Source organism: Bufo gargarizans, chromosome 4 (assembly GCF_014858855.1).
Source record: "Bufo gargarizans isolate SCDJY-AF-19 chromosome 4, ASM1485885v1, whole genome shotgun sequence".
Classification (NCBI taxonomy): domain Eukaryota; kingdom Metazoa; phylum Chordata; class Amphibia; order Anura; family Bufonidae; genus Bufo; species Bufo gargarizans.
This window is the reverse complement of record NC_058083.1, coordinates 335235096-335256158: the sequence shown is the minus strand read 5'-3', so window position 1 is coordinate 335256158 and position 21063 is coordinate 335235096.

The following is a 21063-nucleotide window of genomic DNA, read 5'->3' as shown; positions in this document are numbered from 1 at the left end:
CTGTGGTTGCAAAATCAAAAAAACAAAAAAAGACACATACATGTGTCAATTCCCCTTCGTGATCGTTAACTTGTTGTGGTGAAGGGGCTTGCGTATCACAATGAAGCGATCACCTCTATGAGTGTGTTGGCAATGTTGGCACACCCCAGATGATAAGGTCGTTGCTTCATTGTGAACAGACCAAAAGCGATCGGCTGGAAAAATTTTCATAGAAAAAACATTCATTTTCTTTGTGATCATTAAAGCCTACTAGGCCAACAATGGACCCACACTGCAGAATCATTGTTTTCTGGATCACTTAACTGTCACTGAACTACCTCAGCATGACCACAGGCTTTGAAAAACTGCCATCGCCTGCAATCTCCCAAACGTGCGCACGAGCACAGTCATCACTACACCAAGATTGTCGCATAGAGGAATAAAATTTATGTCATGAGTGTGTCAACTATTGACAACTCTTTGCTGTATTTTGCGGTGCGTTAAACGGGGAGTTTGGTCTGTCACTGTGAAAAAGGCGTAAACCTTATACTACCTGATCAATACAACATCACACCTGATCGTATACACATACTGGATGTTTTAAAGCACATTATTCCAAACAATTTAGGAATGTTAGGTGATTTATGCCCTTTATGGATTAAAACCCTTCTCTGCGTCAACTACATAATTTTCCATGGGAGTTTTACCATGGATCTCCCTGCGGCATGCCATAGTCCAGGTGTTAGTCCCCTTGAAACAACTTTTCCATCACTATTGTGGCCAGAAAGAGTCCCCGTGGGTTTTAAAATTTGCCTGCCTATTGAAGTCTATCTCGGTTTGCCCGGTTCGCCCGTTCGCGAACATTTGCGTAAATTTATATTCGCCATTCGCGAACTGAAAATTTTATGTTCGCGACATCTTTAATGCCAGGCTGCCCAGAGGCAAAGAAAAGCTGTCCGCTGTGGGAGGTGTATCGTCTGTGTCCTCTGTATTCCCCCATCTACGCATCAGTGATGGCCATGAGCTGGTCTGGGTGCCACCCTGCTGTGAACATGGTACCTCCTACTCCATCTCCTCCTCCTCATCCTCCACCTCCTCATCCTCCAGAACTGTGCCCTTGCTGGACAATTGTGTACCATGGGTTTGTGGGTGCAGGAACCCACCCTCGGAGCCACATGGGAATGACTGGCCAGAAACCCTTCGAAATGATTTCTCTTCCTCCTCCTCCTCCTGTGCCACATGCTCTTCCATCATCGCCAGGAGAGTTTTTTCAAGGAGGCATAGAAGTTGGATAGTAACACTGAGAACGGCGTTATCGGCACTGGCCATGTTGGTGGAGCACTCAAAACAGCGCAACAAGGAACACAGGTCTCGCATGGAGGACCAGTCGATGGTGGTGAAGTGGTGCTGTTAAGCCGAGCGACTCACCCGTGCATGCTGCAGCTGAAACTCCACTATCGCCTGCTGCTGCTCGCACAGTCTGGCCAGCATGTGCAAGGTGGAATTCCACCTTATTGGCACTAGTGATGAGCGGCAGGGGTCATATTTGAATTTGCGATATTTCGTGATTTTTTTACTCGAACAATCGGCAAGTTAATGATTGTGTAATACGAACATTTTATTGCAAATTTTTCAACGTATAACTATTTGACAAAGAAGATTATAGCACTAAATTAGCTAAATTGCTCTATATAAATTTTTTTCGAATATTCGCTATATTGATATAACTTAGTTTTTTCGAATATTCGTAATATTCTAAAACAAGAATATATAGCAATATAGCGAATATTCGAGAAAAAAAAATCTAATATAGAGCAATTTAGCTAATATAGTGCTATAATCTTCTTTGTCTAATAGTTGTAGATTTTTTTCTCATCTGAAATTTAGATTTGAAAAAAATTACAACTATAAAAAAAAAGATTATAGCACTACATTAGCTAAATTGCTCTATATTCGTTTTTTTTCAAATATTCACTATATTGCTATACTTGTTTTATAAAATTACAAATATTCAAAAAAACTAAGTTATAGCAATATATAGCGAATATTCTGAAAAAAAATGAATATAGAGCAATTTTGTTAATATAGTGCTATAATCTTCTTTGTCTAACAGTTGTAATTTTTTTCTCAGGAGTTCTCTGAAGTTCAGATTGGAAAAAAATTACAACTATAAAAAAAGATTATAACACTATACTAGCTAAATTGCTCAATATTCGTTTTTTTTCTCGAATATTCGCTATATTGCTGTAACTTTGTTTTTGGGAATATTCGTAATATTCTAAAACAAGAATATATAGCAATATATCGAATATTTAAAAAACAAAACAAATATAGAGCAATTTAGCTAATATAGTGCTATAAATAATCTTTTTTTTATAGTTGTAATTTTTTTCCAATCTGAACTTTGTCTAATAGTTGTAAGTTGAAAAATGTGCAATAAAAAATTTGTATTACGATGATTAAACACTACTCCTAAAGTTAAATATACTGTAGCCTTCTCATTGGCCCACAAGCTAGAATCAGGGAGGGATCATGTGTACTGATAAAAAAAAAAAAAAAAACTAATATTCGAAATTACGAATATATATCACTATATTCAAAATATTTGCGAATTTTCGAAGTACCTATATTTCGAATATTCATGATCAACACTAGTGGGCACGTCGCATATGAGGCGGTGAGCGGGAGGGCCGAAGTTACGCTGCAGAGCTGACAGGCGAGCAGCAGCAGGTTGAGAACGCCGAAAGCACGCACAGACGGCCGCACGTTATACAGCAGCTCTGACATATCGGGGTAATTTTTAAGGAATCCCTGCACCACCAAATTCAGCACATGTGCCAGGCAAAGGATGTGCGTCAAACCGGCTAGTCCCAGAGCTGCTACGAGATTTCGCCCATTATCGCACACTACCAGGCCGTGCTTGAGGCTGACTGGCACAAACCACTCAACAGTCTGTTGTTCAAGGCAGGTCCACAGCTCCTGCACGGTGTGGGATTTGTCCCCCAAACAGATACGTTTTAAAACTGCCTGCTGTCGTTTACCCCTGGCAGTGTTGAAGTTGGTGGTGAAGGTGTTACGCTGACTGGATGAGGAGCTGGTAGAGGATGAGGAAGCAGAGTAGGAGGAGGAAGCAACAGAAGGCAAACTGAAGCGCCCTGTGGTGGAAGGACATGTGCCAAACTGCTATCCGCATCAGGCTCAGCCGCCACTGCATTTACCCAGTGTGCCGTTATGGAGATATAACGGCCCTGACCGTGCTTACTGGTCCACGTATCCATAGTCAGGTGCACCTTGCCACAGATGGCATTGCACAGTGCACACCTGATTTTTTCCCCTACTTGGTTGTGCAGGGAAGGGATGGCTCGCCTTGAAAAATAGTGGCAGCTGGGCACGATGTACTGTGGGACAGCCACCGCCATAAGGCCTTTAAAACTATCCGCCTCCACCAGACGGAATGACAGAATTTCAAAGGCAAGTAATTTAGAAATGCTGGCATTCAGGGCTAGGGATCGCGGGGGGGTAGGGGGGTACTTCGTCTTCCTCTCCAGCGTTTTGGAGATGGAGAGCTGAATGCTTCCGTGGGACATTGTGGAGATAATTGGTGACCCAGGTGTTGGTGTTGCTGACAGATTCTCTGTTTTCGGGGTGGCAGGTGGTACTGTCACTCCAGAGGTGAATGAAGAGGCTGCGACTGCAGCAGAAGAGGAAGCAGGAGGAGCCAGAGACCTTTCTTGGTTTTTGAGGTGTCTACTCCACTGCAGCTCGTGCTTTGCACTTAAATGCCTGGTCATGCAGGTTGTGCTCAGGTTGAGAACGTTCATGCCTCTCTTCAGGCTCTGATTGCACAGTGTGCAAACCACTCTTGTCTTGTTGTCAGCACATTGTCTGAAGAACTGCCACGCCAGGGAACTCCTTGAAGCTGGCTTTGGTGTGCTTGGTCCCTTGCTGCGGTGGGCAGTAGGAGGCGTACTGTCTAGAGGAAGGCCGCTCTGCTTTTGCACCCTGCTTCCTTTTCTGCTGTGCTGGTGGCTCTGCACGACCACCGCCTCTTCCTCCGAACTATATAGGTCACTCACATGACCTTGATTCTGTGTGGGGTCGAGGACCTCATCGTCCTCCACATCATCTTCCACCCAGTCTCCACCCCTGCCTTCCTTGTCGGTCTGCACACTTTCGAAAGCCCCAGCGGTTTGGCACCTGTGTTTCGTCATCATCTGAGACATGCTGCGATGGTCTTCCCATGTACTCATCTTGAAAGATAAGTGGTTGGGCATCGGTGCACTCAATCTCTTCCACTTCTGGGGCAGGGCTAGGTGGATGGCCTTGGAAAACCCTGCTAACAGAGTCATCAAAAAGCAGAAGAGACTGCTGCATGACTTGGGGCTCAGACTGCTTGGCTGATTTGCAACGGGGTGAGGTGAAAGACTGATGGACACCGCCTGCAGGTGCCAACTGTGGTCTTTCAGCAAGAGACTGGGTGGGAGACAATGTGAAGGAACTGGAGGCACTGTCAGCAACCCAATCTACTATCGCCTGTACTTGTTCAGGCCTCAGCATTCGTAGAGCAGCATTAGGCCCGACCAAATACCACTGCAGGTTTTGTCGCCTACTCGCACCAAAGGAAGGGGTTTCACTTGTGTATGTAGCTGGCACAGATCGACCACGTCCTCTCCCTGCAACAGGAGCTCCACCAGCACTACCACGACCTGGGCCACGTCCCTTATTTGATGCTCTCCTCATATTTTTCAAATGTAGGATCTTGCCCTAAATGGGTGTTTAATTAATAGTAGAATAGAATAACAGTATGTAAAGGGTGTATCTCACATGGCCTGAACCAGACATAGGCCGTAATTAAAGATTTTTTTGCCCAAAATGGCTGTATTTCAAATGCCTGAATCAAACCCCTGTATGTAGAGGGTGTATCTCACATGGCCTGAACCAGTGTATCTCACAATGACATCTACATCAATGGCTGCCAACTAACTTTTTTTCGGCCCAAACCAGTGTTTGTTTAACAACTGAATTTGACAGCAGTATATAAGCCTGTAATTTCACACGTGCTGATGCTGCAAGGCCTGAAAATAGTGTTTTTTTGTTAAAAAAATGTGTTTTTAAAACCCAGAAATTGATGGGTGTATTTCTAGCTTAAATTTCACATTGACTAATCCAGGTGTTGTAGATTGCCCAAAAATGTTATTTTTTGGTAACAGAATATGAAAGCTGTATATATTAAACTTGAATTTAACACTTGCAGATCAGGAAAATACAGTTTTTTGGCAAAAAAGTGTGTTTTTAAAACCCCAGAAAATGATGGGTGTATTTCTAGCCTAAATTGCACACTGACTAATCCAGATATTATCGTTTGCCAAAAAAATTGTGATTTGCAATGTCCCAAAAGCTCAGATGCAGTGCTGGTGCACCGAGCTTGCATAAAATGTCCGCCGCTCCCGCCCACCTAACAGAACTATAAAAGTTCATTTTTTTTGTCAATGAGCTCAGGGCAGGGTAAAATGATTGTGCCCTGCACCCACACAACTATTTCTCTGTAGATCGCTGAGTTAGATTCTCTCCTTTTCTCTCCCTAAAATCACAAGTCCAGCAGTATCCTCTCCCTACACTTGTAATAGCAGAGTGACGTGCAGCGCTATGTGACTCAAGCTTATATAGAGCCTGGGTCACATGCTGCTCTGGCTAATCTCAGCCATGCCATTAGTAGGCATGGCTGTGATGGCTTCGAAGGTCAGACAGTTAACCTGTTGGTGATTGGCTGCTCTGCAGCCTTTCAAAAAGTGCCAAGAAAGCGGCGGACACCGAACCTGAACTTTTACTGAAATGTTCGGGTTCTGGTCCGGGGCCCAAAAATTCTAAAGTTCGGTACGAACCCGAACTTTACAGTTCGGGTTCGCTCAACCCTACTATTGATCAGAGACTGGTATTGCCTTGTTTCAGAAAATGTTTCCAAGGTCTCATGTGCTTATCAATGTGTGCATGGAGGTCATGCAGCTCTCTATTATAAAGCTGCATGGCCTTCATGTGCTGTTATACAGGCTCCATTTACCACATGTAAAGGTACCCTTTCCATTGGAGGCAATGCTTCCTTATGTATGAAATACAGTGCAATATGCCATGTTCAGAATAAAAAAAAATCTTTTGATAATGTGTCTGCTCATATGCTAACCTTATTAAAGGTAAATGACTCATATTTATGGATGATACCTTCTTACTATGTATTCCTTCTCAAATGACTCAAATGATGGCTCCAAAGAGCATCCATTATTGTTTTCTCATAGCATTCAAGGAAAAAGAAAATATACAAGCTAGTCTAAGATTTATGAAATAATTTGGCTCATTAAGGACGGCAACATATTTCTTGTCTCCCACACAAAAAGTACATGTATTATGCAAATCATTTTTCTAATTTAGATTATCTAACATTTATGAAGTACACTAGGCACTAAAGCAACAATATATTTCCATTCATGTTTCCTGTATCTGAGAAGTGCTTGGAACAATATTAAAGTAGATAAAAGAGTGGTACAAAATTGATCTGTCTAAAAGCTAAGGAGCAATGGAAATAATGAAGGTGTGAAATTCAAGAGTAGCAAATAGGTCGCGCACATGGACTGAGTTCAGAATTTCTGAATAGACCTGCTTTGTGTTCCAGCCATCCTTTCTTAACTTATGTAATTTCCTATCTCAACTTAACTTTAAAAATAATAATGTAATGTATTCATTGTATTTCAAACGGATTTAGTTGGAATGCACTGAATTTAATGGACATTAATCATAAAATGACTTAAAATATTGGTCCAGTTCTCTTCACCATTAGGTATAAAATGTACTTTTTGAAGTTTGGCATTTGAAAAAAACACAAATGATGATAAACTGCACACCGTTTTTGTGAAATAATTTGTGACTCTTCTTGTCCTCTATTTTTAATAAGTGGGCAAATTATTACATATAAAAAAGGCCCAGATTCGTGTGGATTTCATTTTCAAAAATTTGCCAGAGGCTTTTCTCTGAATTTAAGGGTGTTTTTCAAGAGTTCAAAATTGATGGGTTATCCTCAGGACAGGTCATCAATATCTGAAATGTAGAGGTGATTCCTGACACTCCTACTGATCAGCTGTTTTTGAAGAGGCCATTTCCTCTTTCTAGGCCAGTGACTACAGTTGAGCGGACACCAGGATGTTCAGGGTTCGAAGGGTTCGGCCGAACTTCACAAAAAATTTCGAGGTCGGGACCCAAACCCCGAACTTTGAGCACTAAAATGGCTCTAAAAATGTAATGGAAAGGGCTAGAAGGCTGCAAATGCAAGTAAAATGTGGTTAAGAGCATGGCAAGTGCTCTGCAAACAAATGTGGATAGGGAAATGACTTCAAATAACATAAAATATGCAAAAATAAAAACTAATAATCTTGATCTAGGAGGACAAGATCCTTATAGAGTAGGAGGTTTACAAAAATATATATATTTTTTTTAAATTTGGCTACACCCCAAAACATTGGGAAATATAACCTGTGATAACCCTCTCCAGTCGTGCTAAACACACGTCCAGACAATACACTGGCTGCAGGGCAGTAAAGGGCAAAGAAAAAAATGTGGGGGGTTCAGCCCGCACAACCCTGTATGCAGGTGCACATTGCTATGGTGAAATACAGATACAAACGCAAAAACACAAATGCAATGGCACTCTGCAACCAGCACTCTGCCCTGCCTCTATGCTGGATGTTGAATGAGGCATTTGTGTACATATTGGCCAAAGCATAATAAGCCACTCACCGCGTCAAGGTCGCCTCCATGAGTGGTCCCTAACACTAGTTCCTACCTGTTATGGGCCATGACAACCACACAAAGTCCAGGGAGCGCAGGCACAGCATGCACTCCAAGCACACTCTGCTTTTAACACCGTCCGGTGCCATTACAGCTTTCATCAGATCCAGGGATGCAAGTACCAACATGCATGCTGAGCACCCTATATACTTCTCCTGGAGCCAAATGGCTACTGGTAGGTGCTAGATAAGCAGACTCAGTTTTATACTGACTTTAAAACCAGCCTCCAGGGCAGACTAACTGGTCAGGTGTGCATGACTGCTTGGAGATCGCCACGCCTCCAATATATACTACAAAGAAAAAAATGTGGGGGGTTCAGCCCACACAACCCTGTATGCAGGTGCACATTGCTATGGCGAAATACAGATACGAACGCAAAAACACAAATGCAATCGCACTCTGCAACCAGCACTCTGCCCTGCCTCTATGCTGGATGTTAAATGAGGCATTGGTGTACATTTTGGCCAAAGCGTAATAAGCCACTCACCACTTCAAGGTCAGGCCATGTGTCCAATTTGGAGACCCAGAAGTTGCATGGGGCAAAACCATCAGTCAGTTCATGTAGGCATGTGCAAACATACTGCCCCAATATGTCGCACGTCCCCGTGATGTTCACGATACAATTGGATATCTGCTCTATCAACTTTCAATGTTCTTTTCTGTGCCTATCATGTTAATCACGGTTAGCGGCGAATCAGGGTTCCACACCGGAGAGGGAGCGTGAGAAAGAGAGACCACATCCAAGGGAGATAAATGGATTACATTTTTTTTTGATCGAGCAGAAATATGGGAAAAGTTATTGAAGCTATTGAAGCGCAAATGTGGGACAAATTATTGAAGCGCAAATGTGGGACAAGTTTAAGCATTGAATGAAAAGGAGGTGGCGCACATCAACTAAAGTAGAATTTCTGAAATGGTATTCCCTGTCACTAGAGTTGAGCAAACCCAAACTGTAAAGTTCGGGTTCGTACCGAACTTTAGGGTTTTCGGCACACGGACCCGAACATTTACGTAAAAGTTCGGGTTCGGTGTTCGGCGATTTTTATGGCGCTTTTTGAAAGGCTGCAAAGCAGCCAATCAACAAGCGTCATACTACTTGCCCCAAAAGGCCATCATAGCCATGCCTACAATGGCCAACTGCAGCATGTAACCCGTCACTCTGCTCGGATTAGTGTAGGGAGAGGCTGCAGCTGCTGTGAGGGAGAGATCAGAGAGAAATCTTATCAAGAACTGGTTTATGTACTCCGCGATCTATAGAAAAAGTGTTTTGTGGGTGCAGTGCACAATTATTTTAAGCCTGCCCTGAGCCAAATACTGCTGAAAATGTACTTTTCTTTCTTCAGTTAGTCAATTTGAATATATGATCGGCAGCCATTTTATGCAACGATAGTGCACCAGCATATGCTATCTGCTAGTCCAGAAATACAGCTTTGGCACACCGGGATGAAAAAAATATACTGCACATCTGGGATTAGACAAGCATAAGTGACTGTCACATTTAGGACAGAAATACAGCTTTTTCACATACTGGGGTGAAAAATCCTCTAATATACTTCACATCTGGGATTATACAAGCATAAGTGACTGTCACATTTAGGACAGAAATACATTGTTTTGGTTAGGGTGAAAAAACCCTCTAATATACTACACATCTGGGATTACACTTGCATAAGTCACTGTGACATTTAGGACAGAAATACAGCTTTTTGGTTAGGGTGAAAAAACCCTCTAATATACTGCACATCTGGGATTAGACAAGCATAAGTGACTGTCATATTTAAGACAGAAATACAGCGTTTTGGTTAGAGTGAAAAAAAACCTCTAATATACTACACATCTGGGATTACACTTGCATAAGTCACTGTGACATTTAGGACAGAAATACAGCTTTTTGGTTAGGGTGAAAAAACCCTCTAATATACTGCACATCTGGGATTAGACAAGCATAAGTGACTGTCATATTTAAGACAGAAATACAGCTTTTTGGTTAGGGTGAAAAAAACCTCTAATATACTGCACATCTGGGAATAGACAAGCATAAGTGACTGTCACATTTAGGACAGAAATACGCTTTGGCATACTTGGGTGAAAAAAACTCTAACATACTGCACATCTGGGATTACACATGCATAGGTCACTGTCACATTTAGGACAGAAATACAGCTTTTTGGTTAGGGTAAAAAAATACTCTAATATACTGCACATCTGGGATTAGACAAGCATAAGTGACTATCACATTTAGGACAGAAATACAGCTTTTTGGTTAGGGTAAAAAAAAACTCTAATATACTGCACATCTGTGATTACACGTGCATAAGTCACTGTCACATGTAGGACAGAAATACAGCTTTTTGGTTATTGGGGTAAAAAAAACCACTCTAATATACTGCACATCTGTGATTACATGTGCATAAGTCACTGTCACATTTAGGCCATAAATACGTCTTTGGCATACTGGGGTGAAAAAACCCTCTAATATACTGCACATCTGGGATTACACATGCATAAGTCACTGTCACATTTAGAACAGAAATACAGCTTTTTGGTTAGGGTGAAAAAAACTTTTAATATACTGCACGTCTGTGATTACACGTGCATAAGTTACTGTCACATTTAGGCCATAAATACGGCTTTGGCATACTGGGGTGAAAAAAACTCTCTAATATACTGCACATCTGGGATTACACGTGCATAAGTCACTGTCACATTTAGGACAGAAATACAGCTTTTTGGTTAAGGTGAGAAAACCCTCTAATATACTGCACATCTGGGATTAGACAAGCATAAGTGACTGTCACATTTAGGACAGAAATACAGCTTTCTGGTTAGGGTAAAAAAAACCTCTAATATACTGCACATCTGGGATTACACATGCATAAGTCACTGTCACATTTAGGACAGAAATACAGCTTTTTCACATACTGGGGTGAAAAATCCTCTAATATACTTCACATCTGGGATTAGACAAGCATAAGTGACTGTCACATTTAGGACAGAAATACATTGTTTTGGTTAGGGTGAAAAAACTCTCTAATATACTACACATCTGGGATTACACTTGCATAAGTCACTGTGACATTTAGGACAGAAATACAGCTTTTTGGTTAGGGTGAAAAAACCCTCTAATATACTGCACATCTGGGATTAGACAAGCATAAGTGACTGTCACATTTAAGACAGAAATACTGCATTTTGGTTAGGGTGAAAAAACCCTCTAATATACTACACATCTGGGATTACACTTGCATAAGTCACTGTGACATTTAGGACAGAAATACAGCTTTTTGGTTAGGGTGAAAAAACCCTCTAATATACTGCACATCTGGGATTAGACAAGCATAAGTGACTGTCATATTTAAGACAGAAATACAGCTTTTTGGTTAGGGTGAAAAAAACTCTAATATACTGCACATCTGGGATTAGACAAGCATAAGTGACTGTCACATTTAAGACAGAAATACTGCATTTTGGTTAGGGTGAAAAAACCCTCTAATATACTACACATCTGGGATTACACTTGCATAAGTCACTGTGACATTTAGGACAGAAATACAGATTTTTGGTTAGGGTGAAAAAACCCTCTAATATACTGCACATCTGGGATTAGACAAGCATAAGTGACTGTCACATTTAAGACAGAAATACTGCATTTTGGTTAGGGTGAAAAAACCCTCTAATATACTACACATCTGGGATTACACTTGCATAAGTCACTGTGACATTTAGGACAGAAATGCAGCTTTTTGGTTAGGGTGAAAAAACCCTCTAATATACTGCACATCTGGGATTAGACAAGCATAAGTGACTGTCACATTTAAGACAGAAATACTGCATTTTGGTTAGGGTGAAAAAACCCTCTAATATACTACACATCTGGGATTACACTTGCATAAGTCACTGTGACATTTAGGACAGAAATACAGCTTTTTGGTTAGGGTGAAAAAACCCTCTAATATACTGCACATCTGGGATTAGACAAGCATAAGTGACTGTCATATTTAAGACAGAAATACAGCTTTTTGGTTAGGGTGAAAAAAACTCTAATATACTGCACATCTGGGATTAGACAAGCATAAGTGACTGTCACATTTAAGACAGAAATACTGCATTTTGGTTAGGGTGAAAAAACCCTCTAATATACTACACATCTGGGATTACACTTGCATAAGTCACTGTGACATTTAGGACAGAAATACAGCTTTTTGGTTAGGGTGAAAAAACCCTCTAATATACTGCACATCTGGGATTAGACAAGCATAAGTGACTGTCACATTTAAGACAGAAATACTGCATTTTGGTTAGGGTGAAAAAACCCTCTAATATACTACACATCTGGGATTACACTTGCATAAGTCACTGTGACATTTAGGACAGAAATGCAGCTTTTTGGTTAGGGTGAAAAAACCCTCTAATATACTGCACATCTGGGATTACACAGCATTAAGTGACTGTCACATTTAGGCCATAAATACGCTTTGGCATACTGGGGTGAAAAAAACTCTCTAACATACTGCACATCTGGGATTACACATGCATAGGTCACTGTCACATTTAGGACAGAAATACAGCTTTTTTGTTAGGGTGAAAAAATACTCTAATATACTGCACATCTGGGATTAGACAAGCATAAGTGACTGTCACATTTAGGATAGAAATACAGCTTTTTGGTTAGGGTAAAAAAAACTCTAATATACTGCACATCTGTGATTACACGTGCATAAGTCACTGTCACATTTAGGATAGAAATACAGCTTTTTGGTTAGGGTAAAAAAACCTCTAATATACTGCACATCTGTGATTACACATGCATAAGTCACTGTCACATTTAGGCCATAAATACGTCTTTGGCATACTGGGGTGAAAAAACCCTCTAATATACTGCACATCTGGGATTACACATGCATAAGTCACTGTCACATTTAGAACAGAAATACAGCTTTTTGGTTAGGGTGAAAAAAACTTTTAATATACTGCACGTCTGTGATTACACGTGCATAAGTCACTGTCACGTCTAGGCCATAAACACGGCTTTGGCATACTGGGGTGAAAAAACCCATCTAATAAACTGCACATCTGGGATTACATATGCATAGATCACTGTCACATTTAGGACAGAAATACAGCTTTTTGGTTAGGGTGAAAAAACCTTCTAATATACTGCACATCTGGGATTAGACAAGCATCAGTGGCTGTCACATTTAGGCCAGAAATACAGCTTTTTGGTTACTGGGGTGAAAAAACCCTCTGATATACTGCACATCTGGGATTAGACAAGCATCAGTGACTGTCACATTTAGGCCAGAAATACGGCTTTTTGGTTATTGGGGTGAAAAAACCCTCTGATATACTGCACATGTGGGATAAGACATGCATAATTGAGTGTCACATTTAGGCCACAATTACCGCTGTCATATAGAGTAAAAAAATAAATAAAATAGAGTGCAATACCCTACATCAGGGTTTATATTGGCGGTTAATTATTTTTAACATACTTAACCACTTTTTACTTTGCTTTGTGAACGCTAACTATAAGGCAAACATCTAATAAGGGACGCGGTCATGGTCGTGGTGGTGGTGGTGTTGGTGGAGCCTCTGGTGCAGGGAGAGGACGTGGCCGTGGCCGTTCTGCCACAGCTACACGTCCTACTGAACCTACTACCTCAGGTCCCAGTAGCCGCCAGAATCTACAGCGATATTTGCTCGGGCCTAATGCCGTTCTAAGGATAATAAGGCCTGAGCAAGTACAGGCGTTAGTCAATTGGGTGGCGGACAGTGGATCCATCACGTTCACATTATCTTCCACCTAGTCTTCTGCAGAAAGCGCACAGGTGGCGCCTGAAACCCATGCCCTCAGTCTGTCACATCACCCCCGTGCATATCAGGGAACCTGTCTGAGCTACAAGTCATGCAGCAGTCTCTTATGCTGTTTGAAGACTCTGCTGGCAGGGTTTCCCAAGGGCATCGACCTAGCCCTTCCCCAGGGGTGGAAGACACAGAATGCACTGACGCACAGCCACTTATGTTTCCTGATGAGGATATGGGAATACCACCTCAGCACGTCTCTGATGATGACGAAACACAGGTGCCAACTGCTGCGTCTTTCTGCAGTGTGCAGACCGAAAAGGATGTCAGGGAGGAAGACTGGGTGGAAGACGATGCAGGGGATGATGAGGTCCTAGACCCCACATGGAATGAAGGTCGTGCCACTGACTTTCAGAGTTCGGAGGAAGAGGCAGTGGTGAGACCAAGCCAACAGCGTAGCAAAAGCGTGAGCAGGGTGCAAAAGCAGAACAGCCATCGCCAAAACAGTTCGTCTGCTACTGGCCACCGTGAACAGGGACCGAGCACACCAAAGGCAGCTTCAAGGAGTTCCCTGGCATGGCACTTCTTCAGACAATGTGCTGACGACAAGACCCGAGTGGTTTGCACGCTGTGCCATCAGAGCCTGAAGCGAGGCATTAACGTTCTGAACCTTAGCACAACCTGCATGACCAGGCATCTACATGCGAGACACGGGCTGCAGTGGAGTAAGCTCCTTCAAAACCAAGAAAGGGCTCAGGCCCCTCCTGCTCCCTCTTCTGCTGCTGCCTTGGCCTCTTCCTCCGCCTCTGGAGGAATGTTGGCACCTGCCGCCCAGCAAACAGAGGATGTGCCACCAACAACACCACCTCCGTCACCAAGCATCTCCACCATGTCACACGGAAGCGTTCAGCTCTCTATCTCACAAACCTTTAAGAGAAAGCGTAAATTCCCACCTAGCCACCCTCAATCCCTGGCCCTGAATACCAGCATTTCTAAACTACTGGCCTTTGAAATGCTGTCATTCAGGCTGGTGGAGACGGACAGCTTCAAACAGCTCATGTCGCTTGCTGTCCCACAGTACGTCGTTCCCAGCCGCCACTACTTCTCCAGTAGAGCCTTGCCCTCCCTGCACAACCAAGTATCGGATAAAATCAAGTGTGCACTGCGCAACGCCATCTGTGGCAAGGTCCACCTAACCACAGATACGTGGACCAGTAAGCACGGCCAGGGACGCTATATCTCCCTAACTGCACACTGGATAAATGTAGTGGCGGCTGGGCCCCAGACGGAGAGCTGTTTGGCGCACGTCCTTCCGCCGCCAAGGATCGCAGGGCATCATTCTTTACCTCCTGTTGCCTCCTCTTCCTACTCGGCTTCCTCCTCCTCTTCTACCGCCTCCTCATCTGGTCAGCGACAGACCTTAACCACCAACTTCAGCACAGCCAGGGGAACGTCAGCAGGCCGTTCTGAAATTGATGTGTTTGGAGGACAGGCCCCCACACCGCGCAGGAGTTGTGGTGGGGTATAGAACAACAGACCGACAAGTGGTTGCTGCCAGTGAGTCTCAAGCCCACCTGGTGGTGTGCAATAATGGGCGAAATCTTGTTGCAGCTCTGGGACTAGCCGGTTTGACGCACATCCCTTGCCTGGTGCATGTGCTGAATTTGGTGGTGCAGAATTCATTCACAACTACCCCGACATGTCAGAGCTGCTGCATAAAGTGCGGGCTGTCTGTGCGTGCTTCTGGCGTTCTCAATCTGCCGCCTCTCGGCTGTCTGCTCTACAGCTTCGGCCTTCCCGCTCACCGCTTCATATGTGACGTGCCCACCAGGTGGAACTCAACCTTGCACATGCTTGAGAGACTGTACGAGCACCAGCAGGCCATAGTGGAGTTTCTGCTGCAGCACGCACGGGTGAGTCTCACAGCTGAACAGCACCACTTCACCACCAATGACTGGGCCTCTATGCGAGACCTGTGTGCCCTGTTGTGCTGTTTCGAGTACTCCACCAACATGGCCAGTGGCGATGACGCCGTTATCAGTGTTACAATCCCACTTCTATGTCTCCTTGAGAAAACACTTAGGGCAATGATGGAAGAGGATGTGGCCCAGGGCGAGGAGGAGGAAGAGGGGTCATCTCTAACACTTTCAGGCCAGTTTTTTAGAAGTGGCTCAGAAAGAGGATTTTTGCAACAGCAGAGGCCAGGTACAAATTTGGCCAGCCAGGCCCACTACTGGAGGATGGGGATGAAGCATGTTCACAGCGGGGTGGCATCCAAAGCAGCTAGGGCCCATCACTGGTGCATGGCTGGGGGATACTGAGGACGCAGACGATACACCTCCCACAGAGGACAGCTTGTCCTTACCTCTGGGCAGCCTGTGCTGCCCAGATCGGAAGTTGCGCGACTACAAGCGCATGCCGATGATAGCATTCCCACCTGAGAGTGGGGTCACAGTGGAAGCCCAAGGCGAAGGCAGAGGAGGTGGAAGAGGTCGCCAACGCAGCTGGGGCACCACCAGCACCTGAGAAGGCAGGGTTAGCATGGCCAAATTGTGGAAAAGCTTTGTCAGCCTTGGAGGTGCTGACCTGCCCTGCAGCCAGTGTATAGTGTGAACGTGTGTTTAGCACGGAAGAGAGCATTATCACAGGCCGCAGCCAATGTGGACAAGCTTACGTTTATTAAAATAAACCAGGCATGGATCCCACAGGACTTGTCCATACCTTGTGCAGAATAGACATTTATACCAGCCTCAACTATCCATTCTTGTACTCAAGTGCACTTAGTTTTATTTTGTTATATGTCCCAATATTTTGGGGGATACCCCAATAAAAAATAAAAATAAATAACACAAATCAGTTATGGCTACCTATTCCTTCTTCACCGCCGCTTCAACCTACACCGCCACGTAAACCCACACCACCACAAACACCAATCCACCGCCTCCTCAACCTCCTACTCCTAGATCCAGATTTTTATTTTAAATTTTTCTGTTTTTTATGTTATTTTAAGTCATTTCCTTATCCACATTTGTTTGCAAAACAGTTGTCATGCTCTTAAGCACATTTTGATGCCTTTTGCAGCCCTCTAGCCCTTTCCAGGACTATTGTAGAGCCATATTAGTGCTCAAAAGTTCGGGTCCTCATTGACTTCAATGGGGTTCGGGGGTTAAGTTCGGGTCCCGAATAGAGTTGAGCGAACACCTGGATGTTCGGGTTCGAGAAGTTCGGCCGAACTTCCCGGAAATGTTCGGGTTCGGGTTCCGAACCCGATCCGAACTTCCTCCCGAACCCGAACCCCATTGAAGTCAATGGGGACCCGAACTTTTCGGCACTAAAACGGCTGTAAAACAGCCCAGGAAAGGGCTAGAGGGCTGCAAAAGGCAGCAACATGTAGGTAAATCCCCTGCAAACAAATGTGGATAGGGAAATGAATAAAAATAAAAATTTAATAAATAAAAATTAACCAAAATCAATTGGAGAGAGGTCCCATAGCAGAGAATCTGGCTTCCCGTCACCCACCACTGGAACAGTCCATTCTCAGATATTTAGGCCCCGGCACCCAGGCAGAGGAGAGAGGTCCCGTAACAGAGAATCTGGCTTCATGTCAGCAGAGAATCAGTCTTCATATCATAGCAGAGAATCAGGCTTCACGTCAGCCACCAGTGCAACAGTCCATTGGCATATATTTAGGCCCAGCACACAGGCAGAGGAGAGTGGTCCCGTAACAGACAATCTGGCTTCATGTCAGCAGAGAATTAGTCTGCATGTCATAGCAGAGAATGAGGCTTCACGTCAGCCACCACTGCAACAGTCCATTGGCATATATTTAGGCCCAGCACCCAGGCAGAGGAGAGAGGTCCCGTAACAGACAATCTGGCTTCATGTCAGCAGAGAATTAGTCTGCATGTCATAGCAGAGAATGAGGCTTCACGTCAGCCACCACTGCAACAGTCCATTGGCATATATTTAGGCCCAGCACCCAGGCAGAGAAGAGAGGTCCCGTAACAGACAATCTGGCTTCATGTCAGCAGAGAATTAGTCTGCATGTCATAGCAGAGAATCAGGCTTCACGTCAGCCACCACTGCAACAGTCCATTGGCATATATTTAGGCCCAGCACACAGGCAGAGGAGAGAGGTCCCGTAACAGAGACTCTGGCTTCATGTCAGCAGAGAATCAGTCTGCATGTCATAGCAGAAAATCAGGCTTCACGTCACCCAGCACTGTAAGAGTCCATTTTCATAAATTTAGGCCCCGCACCCAGGCAGAGGAGAGAGGTCCCGTAACAGACAATCTGGCTTCATGTCAGCAGAGAATTAGTCTGCATGTCATAGCAGAGAATGAGGCTTCACGTCAGCCACCACTGCAACAGTCCATTGGCATATATTTAGGCCCAGCACCCAGGCAGAGGAGAGAGGTCCCGTAACAGACAATCTGGCTTCATGTCAGCAGAGAATTAGTCTGCATGTCATAGCAGAGAATGAGGCTTCACGTCAGCCACCACTGCAACAGTCCATTGGCATATATTTAGGCCCAGCACACAGGCAGAGGAGAGAGGTCCCGTAACAGAGACTCTGGCTTCATGTCAGCAGAGAATCAGTCTGCATGTCATAGCAGAGAATGAGGCTTCACGTCAGCCACCACTGCAACAGTCCATTGGCATATATTTAGGCCCAGCACCCAGGCAGAGGAGAGAGGTCCCGTAACAGACAATCTGGCTTCATGTCAGCAGAGAATTAGTCTGCATGTCATAGCAGAGAATGAGGCTTCACGTCAGCCACCACTGCAACAGTCCATTGGCATATATTTAGGCCCAGCACACAGGCAGAGGAGAGAGGTCCCGTAACAGAGGATCTGGCTTCATGTCAGCAGAGAATTAGTCTGCATGTCATAGCAGAGAATGAGGCTTCACGTCAGCCACCACTGCAACAGTCCATTGGCATATATTTAGGCCCAGCACACAGGCAGAGGAGAGAGGTCCCGTAACAGAGGATCTGGCTTCATGTCAGCAGAGAATCAGTCTGCATGTCATAGCAGAAAATCAGGCTTCACGTCACCCAGCACTGTAAGAGTCCCTTTTCATAAATTTAGGCCCAGCACCCAGGCAGAGGAGAGAGGTCCCTTAACAGACAATCTGGCTTCATGTCAGCAGAGAATCAGTCTTCATATCATAGCAGAGAATCAGGCTTCATGTCACCCACCACTGTAAGAGTCCATTTTCATAAATTTAGGCCCAGCACCCAGGCAGAGGAGAGAGGTCCCGTAACAGACAATCTGGCTTCATGTCAGCAGAGAATCAGTCTTCATGTCATAGCAGAGAATCAGGCTTCACGTCACCCACCACTGCAACAGTCCATTTTCATAAATTTAGGCCCAGCACCCAGGCAGAGGAGAGAGGTCCCGTAACAGACAATCTGGCTTCATGTCAGCAGAGAATTAGTCTGCATGTCATAGCAGAGAATGAGGCTTCACGTCAGCCACCACTGCAACAGTCCATTGGCATATATTTAGGCCCAGCACCCAGGCAGAGGAGAGAGGTCCCGTAACAGATGATCTGGCTTCATGTCAGCAGAGAATTAGTCTGCATGTCATAGCAGAGAATGAGGCTTCACGTCAGCCACCACTGCAACAGTCCATTGTCAGATATTTAGGTTCAGCACCCAGGCAGAGGAGAGAGGTCCCGTAACAGAGGATCTGTCTTCATGTCAGCAGAGAATTAGTCTGCATGTCATATCAGAGAATCAGGCTTCACGTCACCCAACATTGGAACAGTCCATTGGCATATATTTAGGCTCCGGCACCCAGACAGAGGAGAGGTTCATTCAACTTTGGGTAGCCTCGCAATATAATGGTAAAATGAAAATAAAAATAGGATTGAATGAGGAAGTGCCCTGGAGTCCAATAATATATGGTTAAGGGGAGGTAGTTAATGTCTAATCTGGACAAGGGACGGACAGGTCCTGTGGGATCCATGCCTGGTTCATTTTTATGAACGTCAGCTTGTCCACATTGGCTGTAGACAGGCGGCTGCGTTTGTCTGTAATGACGCCCCCTGCCGTGCTGAATACACGTTCAGACAAAACGCTGGCCGCCGGGCAGGCCAGCACCTCCAAGGCATAAAAGGCTAGCTCTGGCCACGTGGACAATTTAGAGACCCAGAAGTTGAATGGGGCCGAACCATCAGTCAGTACGTGGAGGGGTGTGCACACGTACTGTTCCACCATGTTAGTGAAATGTTGCCTCCTGCTAACACGTTGCGTATCAGGTGGTGGTGCAGTTAGCTGTGGCGTGTTGACAAAAGTTTTCCACATCTTTCCATGCTAACCCTGCCCTCAGAGGAGCTGGCCGTGACACAGCTGCCTTGGCGACCTCTTGCTCCTCCTCTGCCTTGGCCTTGGGCTTCCACTTATTCCCCTGTGACATTTGGGAATGCTCTCAGTAGCGCGTCTACCAACGTGCGCTTGTACTCGCGCATCTTCCTATCACGCTCCAGTGCAGGAAGTAAGGTGGGCACATTGTCTTTGTAGCGTGGATCCAGCAGGGTGGCAACCCAGTAGTCCGCACAGGTTAAAATGTGGGCAACTCTGCTGTCGTTGCGCAGGCACTGCAGCACGTAGTCGCTCATGTGTGCCAGGCTGCCCAGGGGTAAGGACAAGCTGTCCTCTGTGGGAGGCGTATCGTCATTGTCCTGCCTTTCCCCCCAGCCACGCACCAGTGATGGACCCGAGCTGCGTTGGGTGCCACCCCGCTGTGACCATGCTTCATCTTCATCCTCCTCCACTTCCTCCTCATCCTCGTCCTCCTCGTCCTCCAGTAGTGGGCCCTGGCTGGCCACATTTGTACCTGGCCTCTGCTGTTGCAAAAAACCTCCCTCTGAGTCACTTCGAAGAGACTGGCCTGAAAGTGCTAAAAATGACCCCTCTTCCTCCTCCTCCTCCTCCTGGGCCACCTCCTCTTCCATCATCGCCCTAAGTGTTTTCTCAAGGAGACATAGAAGTGGTATTGTAACGCTGATAACGGCGTCATCGCCACTGGCCATGTTGGTGGAGTACTCGAAACAGCGCAACAGGGCACACAGGTCTCGCATGGAGGCCCAGTCATTGGTGGTGAAGTGGTGCTGTTCTGTAGTGCGACTGACCCGTGCGTGCTGCAGCTGAAACTCCACTATGGCCTGCTGCTGCTCGCACAGTCTGTCCAGCATGTGCAAGGTGGAGTTCCACCTGGTGGGCACGTCGCATATGAGGCGGTGAGCGGGAAGGCCGAAGTTACGCTGTAGCGCAGACAGGCGAGCAGCAGCAGGATGTGAACGCCGGAAGCGCGAACAGACGGCCCGCACTTTATGCAGCAGCTCTGACATGTCGGGGTAGTTGTGAATGAACTTCTGCACCACCAAATTCAGCACATGTGCCAAGCAAGGGATGTGCGTCAAATTGGCTAGTCCCAGAGCTGC